Raw genomic sequence first — 16,099 nt, forward strand, 5'->3', positions numbered from 1 at the left:
ACCTTGTCAAAGACTGTCTGACATGGAGGACTCAATTCTGTATTGGTTTTTAATGATTTCATGAATCATGATGAACAAAAGCTTGGAGAGTTTATTCTCACTTCATTTTAATGAAACAGCTAAGCCTTTGTCAATGGCCTTCATGTCCTGATTGAGAATTCAGGCTTGTTTAGACTCTGTGGGCCCTGTTGGAAGATTTTCCCCTGGGTTGAAGAGAGGGAGGTTATTTGGTCTGCACTATTTCCTGGCTCCATTGAGCAGAACATAATGCATTTCTAGGAAAACTACAGAAACTGATTTGGAATTTGAACTTCGTAAATTGGGATAAGTTTGAGAAAAATAACTTGCTTTATAAGTGATATCACTATCATTAAAAGTATCATTTTTTTCTACTGTCTCACTTGGAAAACTTTTTTATCTTCCTCCATGAGTTGAAGATCATTAATTTGAAAAAAGTTTCCTTATGTTGAAAATTTTGGCGTTAGCCTAAAAGGACATGAAAAGATGAGAATCAAACACCTAAAAAGTGATGAAGCTAAGATCTGAGCCTAGATGATAAAATGAGAGAACTGCTGTCACACAACAGCACTGTTAAATGGAGACCACAATCAGAAGAGGGCAGATCACTCTTGGTATAATGTCACAACTTAATGACAGGTGCTGGTCTGCTGGATTAACAGTCTACAATGTTAAATTCATCAGTAAATTTAGGAAGGCCCAAGCAGCTAGCTGTATAAATAGTTGAACTTGTCACTGTGAAAACAGTATTTTTAAACAATTTTGATTACTGAAAATTAAACAGTGACACTCACGAATGCATTCAAATCATGTCACAATTATATTCAATCAAATGATATTTACAAACACCATTAAATTATGCCTCGTTCCATTTCTCAACTCAGTGAGTTCCCAGATATCATAAAATTACAAAATTTTCTACTTTGTGTATTTTGATGCTATTCTTCATTTACTTTTTAAATTATTCAATTGAAGTGAAAAAAAGCACACAAGAGAATGACAACACATAAGTGAAGAACTCAATGAATTTTAAAAAACTGAAGGCAAGCATGTAATAGGCACCCAGCTCAGGAAACAGAATATCCTGCAAACTGAACTCACACACAAGTGCCTCCTTGCCTGCAAAATCTCTCCCCATCATGAAAGCATCAAAACAAAGCCCTTTCAAGGCACAAAGTAAGAAATAGCAGCTTACACTTCAAATACTTGTCCTTATTCTTGTATTTTGGACTGTCTATTTGAAGTTATTTTCCAGTTCTCTAATGTTTATAAAAATATAAGCATATACCCCAATTTTTCTAGTTGTTGTTTTGGGGAATGTTGGCTGGCCATGGACTGCTGTATTCTATATGGTATATATAATAAACCCTCACTCTTCATTTTCTTTAAACATAACATTCCAATTACAACTTATTACTCTATAATCCTGAGTAAGTAAATCAATAGAAAATTGTCAGATAAAGAAATATGTGCTTTATTACTGAGTAATTGAAGGTGAGACCGAACATTGTATATCTTTGGAAAGAAGTGTTTTAGTAATAACAGCATGAGGCAATCAATATTACATAGCTCCTTAAGATGAAATTATAAATATTTTGAAAATAATTTAAATTAATAAATAGTTGATTTGAGCATAAATGTAACAATCATAACAAAACAAGGAAATAAAAAATGCCCAAATGCTCAAATCTTTTCTTCTTCAAGAATTACTTCAGATAGAGGCTTCTGTGATAGACAAACTCATTAAGGAATCTACATAGTAGATGTGTCCAAAACTATTTTGGATCAGCAAGTGAACATTAAGCTGAAAAATGAAATATATGTTATTAAAGAACACATTTTAATGGTTCCAAATCCATAGTTGCTATCTGTTTGAAGGAATGATAATAACCTCATTCTTAACCATGTAGCTGTACCATGGAGAAGGTGTTAATGTTTTGGCAAATTAATCGGTTTTGTTTCTTAAATTTACACTTACAATTTGCTTGCAAACACTTACTGATAAAGTAATTATCTGAGAATTTTATTAACAAATGCTCTTTGTAACCAAGATATTGATTTAAAAATATAAGCATTACAAATGTCCAGACATCGTATGGGCATGTTTTTAGCCGTAAATTTGGGAATCAAATCTTTCTCTACAATATATAAGGATATTGAACTGAACAGAAAATTGTTGATCACAGTGTAAAAATCAATATATTTCTGTGGCGTATGTATGTGTGATTGTGTGTGTGATACTATTATTTGGTGATTATATAGAGCTCCTTGTATTTCCCAACAAACTACCTTTGCATTTGATTTTGCTAGATAAAACTGTTTTTTTTTTTCTTAAGCAGGTCTCAATAATGGGTAAAAATAAAATATTGAAGCCAAAAATGCCACATTGATTTACACTGGAAAGCCACAAAGGAACATTCTCTAAAAAGAATAAAATAAATTCAGAAGAGAAGGTGGGGTAGAGGTCATTTAGATGTAAGGTAGAATTTAGAAACTTACAAAAAAAAAGAGATGCTTGGAGAAGAGTTGTACTTCATGTGAAGGAACTAATAAAAATATAATTACAGTGAATTTTTCCTGAGAGTACTAATAGGAATTCTGGCTCTTTACAGAAGTGAATCTTTAAAAAATGACTTTTTCTTTAATTTATTATGCCAGATTATTATAAAAGTACTGTTGGCATCTACTGTTAAAAGTCTTATCCTAAAACAGCAAATGTCATCTTTTTCAATGACAGCCAGACTTTCAGACAAAGGAAAACAACTTTATCAACAAAACAAGGAGATTCGGAACACACTTGCAGAGAGAAAGGTAGCTGGTAGAGACTGCCTTGTGATCAGAATCATAATCTTTTAAAAAGAAAACTATTAGGAACTTACTATAAAATCAGAGCTAGGCAAGACTATGTGATTTCTTTTTTTTTTTTTTTAAGATTTTATTTATTTATTTTTAAGGAGGGAAGGAAGGGAGATAGAGAGAGAGAGAGAGAGAGAGAGAGAGAGAGAGAAACATCAATGTGTGGTTGCTGGGGTCTATGGCCTGCAACCCAGGAATGTACCCTGGCTGGGAATCGAACCTGGGACACTTTGGTTCCCAGCCCGAGCTCAATCCACTGAGCTACGCCAGCCAGGGCTCTGATTTCTTTAAAATTAAAAAAAATATATATTAATTTTCAAAAAAATCTTTCTCATGCAAACTAGGGACCAATTGTATTTAATATGTATAGTTATTATAAATAATTACTAATAATTTTTAAATTTTAAGAAATGAGGGAACTTTCTGAATAGAGATGCTAAGCAGTTGTCAAATGAGCTTTTATAAGGTTAGGTCATTACCTGGCTACCCTGGCTAAAATGGGTCATTGAAGATTTGGATGTTGGAGGAAAAATATTAGAAATTATTTGGAACCACTGATATAGCCCCTTTGTCCCTGGAAAGTGGAAAAAACACCTGGAATAGTGTGCCTTTACCAGAAAAAAGTAAATTTAGTTTCTGGTTCTAGAAGATAAAATATTACTGGAACAGATCCGGGCAACTATATACAAGGCTGAGGAACCAGTATTAGGCACTATTTCTGGACTCTCAAACCCAAACTTTTCTTTTTTTCAACTGTGGATTACATCACTGATCTACAGAGTAGATAAGGTTTATTGGAATGTTTCTCAGGAAATTACAATGAGTTCGAAGAAAGAAAAATACATAATTCAATATGACATTCAATTCAGATTAGGACTTTTTCAAAAGCCCACAAATGAGAACAATAGAATGATGCTTGGCAAACCAAAAGCACTTCAAGGTCACCAAGGTGGAGCAGGTCAATGAAAATGCCTATGCTAATGTTTGTCTGTAAGCGGGGTGCTGGAATGTTAAAGTTAACAGAGGCCTAGAGACAAGACACTAGGCACATGTAAAGTGAGTATCAAAAACTGAGAACCTCATATGAAGTCAGAATAGAACTACAGATTTCATAAAATTATAGTTTTTAAAAATTTATATCAAAGGAAAAGAAGGTGGCTCTTTTGTGGGTTTAGATTTTAAATTTATACCACCCACTTGGTGTAGAGTAATTCCAATCTGGGAAATTTAACTGAAAATGGTATATGGCACATGATAGAAGCTGTTATGAATCTTTTCTTTAAAAAATTATTATTTTTTTCTGAAAATTTTCCTGGATTAGAAAGACTAGGTTAAAAAAGGCACCAGGGGTGGGGTGGGAGGGTGATGTTACTTTGGATAAATTATTATGATGTTAAAGGTGTCAGAGAACATTCAGGGTACCCAACATTTTAGCATAAAAAATATCTAATGAAAGAAAAGGCATTGTGGGAAAAGTTCTCTGCCATTTTTCCACTTTGATATATTCACTCATTACATTGTGGTGCTGAGCCAAGTGACTGAGCCATAAGAAATATTTAGAGCTTCCAGCAGTCTCACTCTCACTCTCCTAGAGAAAAATGGAGGACAACATTAGCCAGGTGGGAAGGGGCTAAGATGAATGCACTGGTTAAAAATGGACTGAAGAGAAGTGGGCTGACTGACACGTGATTTTCCCTCCCCATTCCCTCGAGGTATTTGCTAATGATTAAGCTGAAGAAAATGAGAGGTTTAAAAACCCAAGCAGAACATTGTAAAAAGAAGATAGACAGTTAAACAGAGCTTTAGTATATTTTACTGATCTGTAGACACAAAAATGACTGGTTAGGAACCACTATGAGAGAGGCCTGGCATCCATACTTGGCTTACAACTGAAGTACTTGGCAGGCCCTCAGACACCCAGTAAGTGCACCAGTAATAGATCAGCCGTGATAGAAATGGGATATTGGCCTAATAACCTCAATCTCCGATTAGAAGAAAAAGAACTTCTCCTATTCTAACTGCCTAGCAAAAACAAAAGAATCATTCTGGAATGATTGATTGCATGATTACATCACATGGAGCACGTATCTTTATGTATAATAGCTACCATTAAAACATTAAAGAAGAAAGAAATAAATATCTAAAAATTAAGAGAAAGTAAATCAGACACAGACCATCATGTGACTCAGATCCTGAAGCAGTTAGATATACAATTACAAATAACTTTGTAGAATATATTCAAGAGATTGAGTGTCAAGATGGAGAATTTCACAAAAACCAAATGCTTTAAATATGGTGATTAACAAAATCAAATAGGCATATATGTAGAAATAAGTATGTTTGTATGTAAAGATAGAGGGGTAGGTATAGAGTCTCTATCTCATTAGATAGAGATAGAGACCCTATATCTCCATTGATATAAATAGATATATAAATATAGATATCTCCTCTAGATGAATAATTCAATTATTTACAAGTACATGTTGGATTACATCAAAATGAACCATGCACTGGTCACATAAGCATCTTAAACAAAGCTCAAATTGAAATAGTATACATTATAATATCTGAGTGTACTGGGATAAAGCTAGAAATCAATAACAATTATAACAATTAGGGAATCAAAATATTTACAAATTATACAATTATTACAACAACATATAAGTCAAAGAAGAAAAGACACGAGAAATTAGAAAATGAATTGTGCTTAATGGGTAAAATATGACACGATGCCACTTGATGGGTATGTCAAAATCTGCTTATAATAAATTTTAGGGCCTTAAATGTTAGAAGAAGAATGGCTGGGAAAAAATTAGTGGTCTACATAGCTATTTCAAGAAGTTAGAAATGGTATCTATCTTAGGAAGTTTGATATAGCTAGAAGAAAAGAGAGTGAATCCGGTGTCAGAAAATATGCCAATATTTTGCAATAGTGAAAGAAGCAGCAGGCAAAAACAAAAAACAAAACAAACAAAAAAAACTAGAAATATTATACAAGTCTAAAATGCAATTAACAAGTTTGACCAAATGAATTTATGTGGAGCCCTACAAGCATGAGAATACATGTATTGATGACATCCTGAGTTTTAAAGAAAGCCTCAGCACACTAACATTATAAGATTCTGCTACCTTTCCCATACAAAAAAAAAGTTAGACATCAATAAACAAGAGAAAACTAGAAAATCTCCAACTACTTGAAAATTAAGCAATCATAATTATAAATACTACATGGTTCAAAATAACAATGGAAATTAGAATTGCTTCCTCTAGGATAAGGAAAATATAACAAAAGGTGTAGGATAAAAAAGTGCTTACCTTTACTTATCCTTAAATTCCTTTACTAAAATATAAGAAGAGCTGAAATTAATGAGCTTTCATCTTAGGATACTAGGAAAAACTCAAAATCTGAAGAAAGTGGTTGATTGTGAACAGTAAAGATAAAAACAGAAATCAATGAAATAGAAAAGAATAAATAATAGAGAAAACATCAAATCTAAAATTCTATTCTTTTAAAAGTTTAACAAAGTTAACAAATCACTGACAGACTAAAAAAAGAGAAAATGCAAATTACTAATCTCAGGAGTAAAATGTAATTTTCACAAGGTTCTGTAGGTTTCACAGAATTTAGGAAGATAATAAAGGGATTTTATAAATACCTTACTAAATAAAATTGATCACTTAAATAGACATATTTCTTGAAAAACAATTTATGGAAATTTGCACAAAAAGAAGGCAACTTAAGCAATCCAATGGTAGTTACATAAATTAATTTGTGGGTGGAACTCTTCCCACAAAGATAACTCCAGGTCAATATGATTTTTGCTTCTGAATTACAAAAATACTTAAGAAAAGTTAACATGAAATAGAATACAATGTCTTTCAAGGATTATAAAAATAAGGCACACTCCTCTAATTCCAACATTTTATTCTCAAACCCAAGCAAGGGCTCGACAGGTTACACACCAAGATCTTTTCAACATGCATACAGACAACCCAAGCAATGTATGAGAAATTTAAACAGCAAGGTTGCTTGCTCCAAGGAACCAGGATATAAGAAAAAGTTTATTGATTTGTAGCTATTCTCCTGAAATACAAGATTTAATGCCTGATAAGGTTTCCAAGAGGTGGTATACATTTGCTGTGAGGATGTTGCCTAGAAGCATGAAACAAGCAACGACCCATGGAAAGTGGGGTCAAAATACCGTAACTGCCAGTGGAGATGGTGAAGGAAGAAAACAAAAGACTAAGGAAAGTGGGCAGGCTGGGGTGGCTGTACTGTGTAAGGCCAGAGGACAGTGAAGAGGTCTGTGTTCCAAACGAAGGCCCAAGCAGCATATCAGTTAACAAAGCCACAAGGAATGAAGTAGTGACATAAGCACAAGAAACTGGTTCTGCTCTGTAGATGGTAGGGGAGGCCATCAGAGAACTAGGCTCACTGCAAAAAATGGTAGAACCCTAAAGCAATAGAAGCCAGGTAGTCGTGACTCAATTTCCAAAACCAGATTTATGTAATTTTAATATGTAGAAAAGTCAGAGTGGCAGCTGATTGGCCTAAGCTATATAATTCTGGAGATTATTAATTGAATAAAGTGGATAAAATAAAAGGGAAAACCAGGCAGCCAACAAGGAAATTACTGAACTTTTGTAATCATGAGAAATCAAAGACGGATAATGCTTAGGCTGAAGGCAATCATCATAATAAAACATCATAAACCTTGCCCAATGTCCAGGTCCTGACCCCGTGGTCTTGACAGGAAGGCCAGCGGGCCAGGAGGAAGGACCTCATAGCATCATCTTTTCCCAAAAGAACCTACAGCTAATTACTTGGGTAACTGGACACTGGGGAAAGGAAAATACTCAGATATTTTGAGGGCTGCTGGACACAGGGATGAGTTAACACTGAAATTTGGGTATTCAAAGCATTATCATAATCTCCTTGGTAGAGTATATTAGGTCCAGGTAATAAGCAGAAAGCTAGTCATACTAAGTTCACTGTCTCTATAGTAGTAAATACCAATTAGAATAATTAATCTAACAAATGTCTTCATTTTCAAATAATTGATATCCACCCAATCACTTTGTGTACTAATCTGTCTTTAAAATTTGTCTGTTGATACTCTATCAACTAAGTTTTGACACACAGACATTATTAAAGAAAAATAATATTTTCCTATGTCATTTTAGCAGAACAAGTTGTTGCAGGTTCTTTTTGCAAAATATTGTGTGAATGTTTCTGCGATAAGACTAACTGGATGAGAATATATTTCCTTTTGTCCACAGAAATATATTTTTTACTAGTTGGTTCCTGTGTTTGGAAAATAACATATTCTAAAATTTGTAAGAATAAAAAATGTCAAGAATGTTTGGATTTTCCTTCAGAAGAAATTCAAGCTAAGATGTACATGTCCTACTCAAAATCAAGATGTCATTGTTATCATAATATATTTACCCACATGTTGTGTAATTTTTTACTTCTTGTACATATGTAAAGTAACTGAATCCTCACCAAATCCTCAACTTATATTTTATGGAGACCAAATAGCATATTTACTGTTGCATGGCAAGCAAGGTGTAGAGATAAGATTTAAATCCACACTCTTTGGTGCTGTGAGTTTGGCATTTTTAGATTTCACATGTAAGTGATACCATACAGCGTTTTTTTTCTCTCTCTCTCTTTTTCTCACTTATATCACTTAGCTTAATGCTCCCATGGTCCATCCATGTTGTCACAAATGGCAGGGTTAGCATTTGGTTCTTTCTCATGGCTAAATATATTCCATTGCATTTATATACCAGATAATCTTTACATATTCATCCACTGATGGGCAGTTACAGTTTCCCTATTTTGGCTATTGTGAGTAATGCTTCAATAAACATGGAAGTGCAGATAATTTTTAATGTTGTGTTTTTATTTCCTTTGGATATATACTCAGCAGTGGGACTGCTGGAACATGCAGTAGTTCTGTTTTTAATTTTTGAGGAATTCCCATAATGTTTTCCATATGGCTTCACCAATTTACATTCTCATCAAGTGTCCACAAGGGTTCCCTTTTCTCTATATCTTTGCCAAAACTTCTATCTTGTCTTCTTGATGTCAGTCATACCAAGAGATATGAAATGATATATATCTCATTGTGGTATATATATACACCACATTTGCATTTTTTCTGATGATTAACAACGTTGAGCCTCTTTTCATGTGCCTATTATCATTTGTATGTCTTCTTTTGAAAAATATCTTTTCAATTCCTTTGCTCATTTTTTTAAGTTGTGTTTTTGTTTTCGTCTTTCAGCTAGGTAAGTTTTTCTTTAAATACAGTTTGCAAATATTTTCTCATATTTCATAAATTGCATTTTTATTTTGTTGATTATTACTTTTGCTGTACAGAAGCTTGTTAGGCTTGCTAGATTAATGTAGTACTACTTGTTGATTTTTGTTTTTGTTGTTTGTGCTAACATTCATTGCCAAGACCAATGCTAAAGAGTTTACTGCCATGTTTTGTTTTTCTAGGAGTATTGGGTACCAGGTATTATGTTTAAATCTTTCATTCATTTAAAGTTAACTTCTGTGAACGGTGTAAAATATGGGTCTAATTTCATTTTTTTTTTTTTGCATGTAGTTACTTGGCTTTCCCAAAGTCATTTGTTAGAGAAATAATCCTTTTACTACTTTCATCATTGAGTGTTCTTGACTTCCTTGTAAAACATTAGTTTACTGTGTGTGTGGTAGTGGGGATGAGGGTGAAACAGAGAGTAGAATATGGTTACCGGGGGGGTGAGGGAATTGGGGAGATATTAAGGGGTACAAACTTGTAACTAGAAAATGAATTGGTTCTGGAGATCTAATGTACAGCAGAGTAATTGTGATCAACAATACTGTATTATATACTTAAAAATTACTAAGAGTCTAGATTTTAAATGTCCTCATCACAACAACAAGAAATGATAATTATATGACATGACAGAGGAATGCTAATCATATTGCAATATATAAACATAAAATATCAACATGTATATCTTAAACCAACACAATATTTTATGTCAATTATATCAATTTTTTAAAAATTTACACCTTTTGGTGCTCTTAAATTATCTATATTGAAAAGCTATTGTAGTTAAGATAGTGCCAGGAGTAGGTAAAAATAACAGTGGAACAAAATAAAAGAAAATATATACATGCATATCAGAACTGAAATCACAGATCAATTATGAAAGAATAATTTATTTGAAGCAATGGTATCCATATAAAAGAAAATAAAATGTTATTATTTCTTGAGACCATGCAAAAAAACATATTCTGAATAAATTAAGAAATTAAATTTGAAAGACAAAAACCTACAAATAGTTCTAAGAAAATATAAAAATTATCTTGATGACTTGTGAGCAAAAAAGAACTCTTAGATAACATGCAAATAGGGGAAATCACAAAGCAAATGGCTAATAAATCCAACTACAATTATATAGAACTGTATATTTAATGTTACCATGAAGAAAGTAGCAAAATAAGCCTGAAATGAGGAATTATAAAGCTTGATAAATTGTGTACAGTTTCTATAAGTTATAAATTAAAAATGAAGAAGGAGGAGGAGGAGGAAGGAGAGGACAGGGGGATAAAGAGGAGAAGAAGAGTGGTGGAAGAGGAGGGAGGGATAGAGGCAGGAAGGCAGAAAAAAGAGAAAGATCTTTGAAACTCCAATCAAGAAAACAGACAAAAAAGCATTAGGAATAAAAATGTAGATACAATTACAGAAATTAAAATCATTAAATGAGAATATTACACTACATGCCAATAACTTCACAAAAGTATTTGCTAAAGGTTAACTTTTAATAAAATATGTTAACTAAATTGATCCTAGGCATTGGACATGTATGACAAATGATGATAGAGTAATTGAAAAATAAAAGTGATCAATTTTCCTTCTCCCTCTATTTTGACATAAAAATTTTTCAGGGCCTAGATTGTCTTAAAAGGAATTCCCACAAACCTTCACTATACATACACTGTCTTGACAATTGCCAAGTGACCAAAAAAGGACAAAACCCTCTGGATGTATTCTATAGGTTTAATATATCCATTTATAGAAAATTAAGCTAGGTTAACCCATGTCGCTTATTAGTATATGCAGGAAATCTAATAGAACATAGCAAATAAATACATTATATTAATGGTAAACACCACAGTTATTTATGTCAATACAAGAATAATCCAATTTTACAAAATCTAAAAATATTCAGGTACTCAAAAACATTCTCCCACATTCTATTATTGAGAGCTGGTTACATGACTCCATCTAGATTCACAGGTGGGAGGGAAACTTAGAAAGCTAGTGGGAGGTGAGGAAGTCATTTCTCAGCAACACTTCGCTTCTAAGGAGGTAGCCCATAAATGTTTTAATGGAACTGTAGCCATCTCTATTACACCAAGCACCAGACATGGGCTCTGAGTATTTGAAACTAATTAGCATAATTTGTACTCATGACCATGGAGTTTTCAGAACTAAGTGATTTAAGCTGCTCTAATTAGTTTCAGTTTTAGGATTTGAGCTGGCAATGCTGGGATGCAGATTCTCTCTTACGTGCTGAACAGGATCTTGGGAGAGTATAGCCCTAGGAGCTATTACCAACTTCATGTGGACAAATTGGCTCTATCTGAAAATAGAGCCAATTGAATAAGAAACCCAAGGATTATTTAGGTAAAAACCAAAGCTTTTATCTAAAGAATTATTTTACACTGCTCGTGAAGTAGTACTGTGATGACCTTTCCTTCCACCACCATCCTGATTGGGTTTACGAATATCAGGTGTTTAGTTGATGTCTAAGAGTCTGAGAAATAATGTATTGTAGTTGTTTAAAACCTAGGGTAAGCAGCAGGGCTTCCTGTGATTAAATTCTGGCACAACTGATTATTGGCTGTACAGTTGTGATCTTAAATGCTATTTAAATCTTGTATGAAGCCACGTCTAAAGTACAGATTAGGCCTGATATATTTAATTATGTGAGCTAATTAATTTCATATTTTGCTTAGTTTAGTTTGGCTGAGTGTTCACTTATTTGAAGCTAAGCATGCTCTTATAAAGATTTTAAAAAATGGTTCATTAGTATGAACAGTTAAACATATAGTTTTGTAGAAAACAATAGCCAATTCGTAAGATCAATGGGAAAACAAATCCTATTAACACTCATAACAAAATCTGTTCACAAAGAATGAGCAAGATTTATATGAAATATATTAAAATTTATATTTGAAGACCTGAATTCAGCTTTTACTAAATTATTTTTATTGACAATATGGAAGATATGTGTCATAAATTAATATAGACAAGAAACTTTGCTTTAGAGAATCGTTTTCCAACCATCCCCCCAGTTTTACACATTATTGTTTTTTTCTTCTTTACAGGGATAATTTTATTTCCAGTGCTTCCCTTGATGAGCCACTTTATGGAGCTTTTCAAATTCATGAGCACAGTCTCACTTAGTATTTGCTCACAATTATTGTACAGTGATGTCTTCCATTACAGCAACAATCACTTCTGTTTGTTCCTAATGTTTTGTACTTTCATTTCTCCATTTCTCCTGATTAGCCATATTAGATGTTCATTGAGTGGTTCTGTACTTCTATGACCCCTGTTTAATTTAGAGGAAGCAGAGACTGATTAGGTTGCAGATATTGGTTGTTTATTGATACTACTATGCATGTTTTCAGCATGGGATTCTGATTAGCACCCCCAAGTTAAATCAGAGAGGAAAAACTATTTTTTGTATTTATTTTTGTATTTTCCTAATTGTTGTTCAAGTGCAGCTGTCTCCATTTTCACCCCACCTCAGCCCCCCGCCTCACCTATCCCCACCTCTCACCCTTGAAACTACATGCTTTAGCTTTCTCCATGTATCCTTTATACATGTTCCTTGATGGACCTTCCCCTATTTCCCCCCATTATCCCTCTGCCCCCTCCCCTCTGGTTATTGTCAATCTGTTCTTTAATTCAATGATCCTGGTTATATTTTGCTTGCTTATTTGTGGTGTTGATTAGGTTCCACTTATAGGTGAAATCATATGGTATTTGTCTTTCATGCCTGGTTTATTTCGCTTAGCATAATGTTCTCCAGATCCATCCATGCTGTCATGAAGGGTAGGAGCTCCTTCTTTGTGTAAATGTACCACAGTTTTTTGATCCATTCATTTACTGATGGGCACTTAGGTTGCTTTCAGCACTTGGCTATTGTAAATTGTGCTGCTGTGAACAGGGGGGTGCGTAGGTTCTTTTGATTGGAAATTCAGGATTCTTAAGGTATAATCCCAGCAGTAGTGTCACTGGGTCAAAAGACAGTTCCATTTTTAGTTTTCTGAGGACATTCCATATTTTTTTTCATAGTGGCTGCACCAGTCCTATTCCCACCAACAGTGCACTAGTGTTCCCTTTTTTCCACGACCTTGTCAGCACTTGTTTGTTGATTTTCTTATGATGGCCATTCTGACCCATATGAAGTGTATCTCATTGTGGTTTTAATTTGCATCTCTCTGGTGACTAGTGATGCTAAGCATCCTTTCATATGCCTGTGATTCCTCTGTATGTCCTCCTTGGAGAACTTTCTGCTTAAGTCTTTTGCCCATTTTTTAAATTGGGTTGTTTGTCTTCCTGGAGGGAGTCAGGTGAGTTCTTTATATATTTTGGAGATCAAACCCTTGTCCGAGGTGTCATTGGCAAATATATTTTCCCAAATGGTTGGTTCCCTTTTCAGTTATTGCTGTTTTCTTTAGCCATGAGGAAGCTTTTTATTTTGATGAAGTTCCATTTGTTTATTCTTTTCTTTATGTCCCTTGCTCTAGGGGACATATCAGTGAAAATATCGCTGTGTGGAATACCTGAGATTTTCCTGCCTACATTATCCTCTAGGACTTTCATGGTATCAGAACTTAATTAAGTCTTTTATCCATCTTGAGTTTATTTTTGTGCATGGTGTAAGTTGGTGGTCGAGCAGAAAATCTTTTAATGCAATTCATTTACAGAATAAACCCTTCGCCCTCTAGCTTCCTGAAGATACATGGGTTATGGTTTGGTGAAGGAAACCAGTTTAAATATTTCCTATTCAACTGAGCTTGCTTTTTGACAACTAGGTCCCCTTTCTTTTAACAATAAGTGTCTCATATTAAACCTCATTAGCATTTGGGAATTCGCATTAGTTATAGCAATACTATGCAAGTAGCCACCACAGCAAGAGAGCAGTCAAAGCAGATGCTGGCTATATCAGCAATTGGTAGACTGTGGCACAGTGGCTAAAAAATCAGCCTGAGTATTCCTTACAGCAGCATGAGTGCAAAAAAAAAAAAAAAAAGAGAAGAAAAAAACCCACTCAACTCTCTAACATAATTGTAAATTATCTTGTTCACATCTTTTAAATCATCATTTTTCTTTATATTTACCTATATAAATTTTTCTGTTTTCCTTTGCTTATCTGAAAACCTTTGCCAGTATGTTTAATTGAATTGACTTGTTTTTTTCTATGGCTTGTTTTATTGCATACCATCTTTGAAATATTGCTGGAAGTAATTAAAGGCATAAATAAATGGAAAGGCATCCAGTTTCCTCTATCCATGGATTGGAAGTCTTCATGGATTAGAACACTTAATATTGTTAAGATGTGAATACTACCCAAAGTGGCCTACATATTCAGTTCAATGTTTATTACAATTTCCAAAACATTTTTTGCAAAGTTTGAAAAATTCATCGTAAAATTTATACAGAATCTCAAGAGACCTCAAATAGACAAAACAATCTTGTAAAAGAACAAATTTGCAGGTCTCAAATTTCCTGATTATAAAACTTTTAAAGAAGCTATAGTAATTAAAACTGTGTTACTGGCATAAAGGGAGACATAGAGATCAATGGAATAGGACAGAGAGCTAGAAATAAACCTTTGTATATATAGTCAAAAATTTTTGAAAATGGTGCCAATCAACTTGTAGAACATTTGCATCATACCTAAAATTTCCTTCATGGCCTCCTTTGAAATCAGTCTACCCTCCCACAGGCTGTAGGCAATTACTGCTCTGGTTTCTATCACCATAATCATCTCTTTGCCTGTTCAACAACTGATATAAATGAAATAACATAGTATATACACTTTTGTGTCTGACTTCTTATGTGCACTTTGTTGATAAGTGTACCAGTGGTTTCTCATTTTTTATTGAGAAATACTTCTTGTATGAATATAATGTATTATTTTTTTAGCTATTGATATTTATCTTCTAGATTTTAATACAATTAATAATTTCTCTATCAATTTTTGTGTACTAGTCCTATGGGGCCACATATTTTCATTTTTACTGTGCAAATACCTAAGACTAAAATGACTGGATGTGGTTATATGTCTACATTGCCTGCATAAGGACTTTCAAAATGGTTTTAAAATTTACACTTTTACCTACAATGTATATAAGATTCCAATTGCTCCACATATTCAGCAAAATTTGTTATTGCCAGTCTCTTTAAACATTTACTATTCTATGGGTATGAAGTAATATCCCAGTGTGGTTTTCATGTACATTTTCTAGTGCCTAATAATCATTGCCTAATGAAGTTGCACACATCTTTATGTGCCAACTGGCCATTTGTGCATATCATTAGTAAAAATAATTTGTTTTTGCATGTTATGTATTGAACTTTTGCTTAGCTATTATTGATTTATATGAGATTTTGAATACATACTTTTTGTCACAAATATGTATTATAAATATATTATCTCAGTCTATGGTTTGAATTTTCATCTTTTTATAGTATCTTTTGGAACATATATGTTTTTAACTATGGTGGAATCTAATAACTCAAGTTTTTAATTAGTATGTTTTCTGTCATCTCATGAAATTTTTACTTAATGAAGGGTTTCTATTGAGTTATTTTTGTGAATGGGGTAATCAGAGATTTAGTGGCTGCACCAGTCTGTGTTCTCACCAGTAGTCCAAAATGGTTCCCCTTTCCCGAGGTTCCTCGCCCATGTTTGTTTGCTGATTCATTGATTTTAGCTATTCTGGCAGGCATGGCAACTTTTGATCATTTTAAGTGGTCTCTGAGACCCCACCAACTGCATCTCTGAGTATTACTCTTTTTTCTCGTATGTCTAGCAAGAGGAAAAATATTTTCAAATTGTCCAAAAGTAATTTCATATCATTAAGTTAAAAGATTGCAAAAGTATGTGTTAGTTTTAAATTTGCTAGGCTATTATAAGA

The sequence above is a fragment of the Phyllostomus discolor genome, chromosome 4, assembly GCF_004126475.2.
Source record: "Phyllostomus discolor isolate MPI-MPIP mPhyDis1 chromosome 4, mPhyDis1.pri.v3, whole genome shotgun sequence".
In the NCBI taxonomy this organism is placed as follows: Eukaryota; Metazoa; Chordata; class Mammalia; order Chiroptera; family Phyllostomidae; genus Phyllostomus; species Phyllostomus discolor.